Source organism: Egretta garzetta, unplaced genomic scaffold, assembly GCF_000687185.1.
Source record: "Egretta garzetta isolate BGI_Z169 unplaced genomic scaffold, ASM68718v1 scaffold573, whole genome shotgun sequence".
Lineage (NCBI taxonomy): Eukaryota > Metazoa > Chordata > Aves > Pelecaniformes > Ardeidae > Egretta > Egretta garzetta.
The window spans coordinates 805,874-811,569 of record NW_009259180.1 but is presented as its reverse complement, the minus strand read 5'-3'; positions in this window follow the sequence as shown (position 1 = coordinate 811,569).

Below are 5,696 nucleotides of genomic sequence, written 5' to 3'. Positions count from 1 at the left end.
CACCACATTTAATTCAACACTGTTGCTTCTAATTTACACCTGTATAAGTGGAAAAAAGTCATACCTAGGACATGATTTATTTTCTCTCCTATTAGCACAAACTGTCTAGTAAACATAAATTAAATTCCTCTTTAACTCGCAGCTACTCCATTTATTGCAGGAGCGCGCTCATCTCTGTCCTCCACCTCGCAAGGGTTTTTCAGTCGAACGCCAAGCCCTTGCATGGGTTGAATGCAGAAAACAAACCTGCTGGGAGCAGATGTGCAACAAGCAAATCCCAGCTGCATCAGGAGAATTACATACACCACAGAGCGCGAGCGCTGGCCCCACGGGACCCTCCGGAGCAGCAATTCCCTGTCTGCAGTCCCTGCACCTCTCCCTGGGCCGTCGCACAGGGCTGTTGGCTTGCGCCCGAGAGGCAGCAGCCGCCGGGCACTGCTGCTCCTGGGCGCAGACGCAGCAGGCATCGCAGGCCCGCGACCCGCGTCGTGCTGAGCTCCAACCCCATCTTGTATCACTCGGTTCGTCCACCGCTGTCCCCTCCCTGTTTCCATTTCTGTGGAGCTGTGACACAAGGTCCTCAAAACAAGCTGTGACAGCAGAACTATGCCTGTGTTTTGCATGATTCAGGTAGCTCCCAGCTTCCCCTCCAAAAAAGAAAACCGGTGTTCTGAGCTTCTGCACCTCTCCCAGCTGTTGTTTGTGCTCACCCCCTTTTGACATTGGAAAATAAGCACCACCGAGGAGAGCCCAGCTGCTGGTGGCAGGGATGGCTAGGTACAGGTACAACCCCTGTGCTGGCCACGTGAAGCTCCCTTACTTGCACTCACAGACCGAGTAACATGACTTTGCAGTAATTATTTTTTTTTTTTTTTTAGGAGTAGTTTTACTGATTGTGCTTTTCCCAAGAGGCACAGAGTATTGCACTTTTCAAAAGGCTGTGGTGAGCTCTGTTTTTCTACCCTTCATAAAAGTCAATGTGTTTTCTTGGCTTGAAAACTCCTCAGGGCTTCACTGCTCACAAGAGATTTGTGTGGTGGTTTTTTTTAAATTCTTCTACTTCTATGTAGAAGAAGCCAAGGAGGATGGAGGAGTGGCTCGCCGCTTCTCCACAGCAAGATGCTCCCATGTGAAAACACGTGCTCAGGTTCTACGTCCAGCTCACCAGCCCCACAGCAGCCACATGTTTCTTGACCGCAGAGGTTTCATTTCCTGTGGGAGATGGAGGAAATTCATCCTTCTCTGATTTTTATGCTTGACTTCTACTTTGGCTCAGCCAGGCCACCCACCCCAAAGCCACTCACGGGCAGTGCACAGCAAGCCCAGCAGCGTTCAAGTGGCAGCGTGGGAGCCCATGGGTCAGCGGGGCATGGCCACCCTTCCACACACAGGGGCACGAAACCCTCCTGGGAACAGCCCCCTCTCCCCAGAGGTGGGCTGGACTACAGCGTGCCACTTCTACTCTCCAGAAGCAAAGCAGAAAGCAGTATTGTGAGCCAATCTGTAAAACCTAAGTCCTTCGACTCAACTTTCTCCATAAAAGATGCTGCATTTTATATGAAAATCACAGCAAGCAAAAACAAGCTAAAGTTTGCCAGCTCTGTCTATAAACTTTGTACCCATGCTGGCAATAAGCACTGCCTGAGGTCATGGCAAGCAGCTGGTAAAGTCGGTTTTGCCATTTGCTTGCACGCTCAGTACATATTCCCCTCTCATCCCGGGCATTAATGTTTTTTCCCCACCACGCTAACAGGAAAGAGGAGAAAACATGTTTATGACTAACAGACACACAGCTGGAGAGCATCGAAACCCACAGACAGACAGACTACCTAAAACGATTCCCAGCGTGGTTCCTGAATGTGAACAGATTTCCAGTCAACAAGTCCCTCTGCAACGGCCTGTTACACATCCAGTTTTCAATCATTACAGACATAATTCAGAGCTGGTGAAGGCCCTCAGGATGTCACTCAGGCCACCGGATGGCGGTGATGGATGGCACCGTCACCTCCCTCTGAAGTGTCACATTTCTTTGCTTGCTTTTTTCCTTGTCTTTCTTTATGTTTGGGGTTTTTTTTGGTATCATGGTATCACCCCTTCTTGAATTCTGCACCTAGAAGCTCACCCTCTTAGGAATCTGTTAGACAGCCGAATCCTTTCTGAGCAAGGTAAGTTTGCATTCACAGTGGTACTAATCAGGTTTAAGATCAGCATCCTGCAATTAGCATCCAGCTCAATCTAGTGAAAGATGTCCCTGCCCATGGCAGGGCGGGTAGAATAGATCTTTGAAGGTCCTTTCCAACCCAAACCACTCCAGGGTTAGAAAGCAAACCCACTCCTTACTAACATATATAATCAATATTTGTATTGTGACGTTGAATAAACTACGTTGCCTTCAACTCCATAAGAGCAGAAACTGCACCACCTTGGTGTTCCAGTGTGTGGGACGCCCACATGTGCGCATTAATTCAAGCACGGGGTTACGCATTCTGCAGGACACTCAAAAAGGTTAAAGGTAGCACCACTGCTTCTCATCACAGGGCTGCACCTTGGGTAATGGCCTCAAACAAAAGGCAAGGACATCCCAGATGCCCAAGTGTCAGGGGCCTTTTTTTTGTAGGCTCTGATGATGTTACACAATTCAAAGGGTCTCTGCTAAAAAGCAGCCCTTCCTGCAGAACCGGACCGAACCCCCAAGCCCGCAGGCAGGCGCTGTGTGATGAAACACAGCCCGACGGGGCACCCCGCAAGAGAGAGATTTCAATCCCCGAGACCAAGGCGGGTACGGACCGAGTACAGAGAGCAGGGACAAGCAGCTGCTGGATTTGTGTAAACACCACGGAGGAAGAGTGCGGCCAACTCAAACAAAAGCCTGGAGGCTCTGCAGGCCTGGAGCCCGCCTGGCAATGACTACCTGCCTCTCCACAGCAATGCAAACAAACCCAGTCGGCCATCAGCTGCCACCCCACCACCGGCCATCGCTGCCAGTAATTTTAAGGGTGTACCAAAACGGAGAAATATGATCTGACATAAACAGGGAATTAAAAAGGAAAGCTGGGAATTCTTTAAAGCTCTTATTTTGCACAAAAAGATAAGAAGGGCTGTCTGAACTAATTTCTCCTCAATCAGCCCAAAGTCTGAGTACTTACATGAAGGTGAGGCATACATTTAGGCTCCTGAACAGATGCTAAGCTAAATAAGAAGCAGTCCTCATATCTCTCCATTCCAGTTGGGAGCCTCGCAGCTCTCCCTGCATCCTGGACAGCCACCCATCCTTGCAGCACCAGTAGTCGGGTCCTCAGTGAGACGCCAGCATAGTGATGCTGAGTGGGAGGACACAGATTTTTTGGAAATCTGACTCCAGGGTGGAAACCAGGCTCTCAACCTCAGTGCCCCGATTCCCATCACGCTGCAGGTTGAGAGTTAAGCACCTCAGCCTGGCACCTATAGCAACCATTGCAATTAACTGGTCACACCCCAAGCTGGCTGATATCCCGGCCCTGGTGAAGGAGGCAGAGGGTGCCTCGCTGGAGGCCGAGCTGTGCTCAGGCAGGGGATAACCCCCAGTTGTTTGGCACTTCTGGGCACGTGCAGCAACCCCCCTGCTGCCCCTGCTCTCTGGGGAAATTCAAGCTCTTGCAAGATGGACCCAGGTGGACATTCAGCTCCTAAATCCAAGGTGGCAATTTCCACATAAGCTCAGAGATACCTAATTTTGCTAGTGCTTGTATCCTTTCATAAGTCTGTGCCTAGCTGTACTTACTGCATCATCCCACTTCTTCACCAGATGATGTGAAAATGGCCTTACTGCTATTCCCAAAGGGGAAGGGGCATGCGGGTGGGCCGAGCCACTCGCCGGGGATTACCCCAGCAGCCTGCGATGCTGCCAGCATCTCTGTGGCCAGCCGGCACTCCCGCTCTGCACCAGGTTTCCTGCCCGGGACAGGAGATTTTCTACCAGAAGCTAAGAGACTGAGTCAGAGGAATTGAACTTTACAAGATAAACACATACAATGTAAAAGCTAAAGAGGCATCCGGTCTGCGGGACAGAAAAGGGCACAGCCCCGTTTCCTGCCGATGCAAACTGGTGCCGTGCCACTGACCTCTGAGGGGCAGCGTCAGACGTTATCCAAGGAGAACCCAGTCCTCAGGAAACAGTCACTCAAAATAGCATTTGCATAAGATCTTACTTCATTTCCATCACGCTCACTTCAGATTTCCTACTATCTATGTCTCAGCATGCTAAAGAGCTCTGGCAGTGATACACGCCTGCTCCGTAGCACCGTTTGGACTGGAGTCCCTACTAATCCTTTGCCAAAATGTTCAAAACATTTACGGGGGGGGGGCAGGCAGAGCGGGGACAGATGGACATGGACAAGCCGTGCATGGGAAGGCGTTAATTTTAGGTCGCAGTCAGCCAGCCAGATCTGTTGTGTGAGTACAACTCCGGGGACGGGCAGCACACCCACCCCACAAGTATCTCGCAGCATGCTGCTGGACAGTTAAAAGTGGAAACGTCCTAACAACAACTGACTTGCGTTTTTTAGGTGCTGACGTTTCCTAAGCCAGTCGGAATGAGTAAACCAGAGAGCTCATGTGCTAATTTCCAAATGCTCCACGTCCTTCGATGCTTCCCTGCACATGCCTGAAGGGAAGCGAGCAGGCAGGGCAGCCCTCCCGGCCCCGTGCAGACACGAGCAGCCGGTCCTCCTCAGCCTGCGCAACCCGGCATTTCTGCTGCCTGCTTTATGGACTATGCTTACACAACTGTAACTTGCTGGCTGAAGTTCTGGTGGGATTGAGAGGATTTAAGTTTTCCATTCCTTAAGTTGTTGTTAACCTCCTCCTTACTCTGCTGTCATCTGCACATTATGATCCTTCCTCACCCCTCATGCGGCCCCAACTGCTTTGTTTTGGCCACACCATTGCCTTTTTCATTAATCTCCCAATTCTCCTCTCTCCTCTCCCCTGCCAAGCACACTGTACCTTGCCTAATTTATCCCCTACCTCCTGGTTGCCTTTCCCCCGCTGCCCTTCTCAGGGTGATGTCCCAGCAGGTTCCTGGCTGCTCCCTACCTTCCTCTTCCAGCTCCAAACCCCGACAGCCCTCACCCAGTTACCGGCCAGCTCTGCTATTGAGCTGGGAAGTTTCTGGGGCCGGAGACATCTCACTGGCTCAACAGCAGGAGAGCCTGGGCCAAGGCGAGGGCTCAGAAGGGCTCTGCTCATCAAAGCAGCTTGAACAGGCCTCATGCTCTCTGCTCCTAAACTGGGTGACAAAGCCACAGGTCCCAAGCCGAGAGCGGAGCCAGGCCGGGGTGAAGCACACCAGACGGTGGCTGCACTTCAGCACCGGGCAGAGCGCGGGTGGGATGAGGTGCAGCTGCTCTTGCCCTCGCCAACCCGAGGGCACTGCATACATCGACGAAGGGCACGCTGAACCACGGCATGGTGCGGGCCGCTGGCCTTTGGAGAGTGTGCTGCCTACCCAGCCAAAGCATGGAGTCAGTTCATTCGCTCTAGTCCCAGACTGCAGCCCAACAGGACAAAAGTGTTGGGTTTTTTCTCCCCCCACTTCAAGAAAAACCTGAGTTTCTGCTCAGGTGGTTTGGGTTCAGTTCCTCAGTTATGTACTTTCCTGAACAAAGTAAGTCACTTTAGAGGAATTTTCCAAAGGATCCAGAAACCCAAATCCTGCT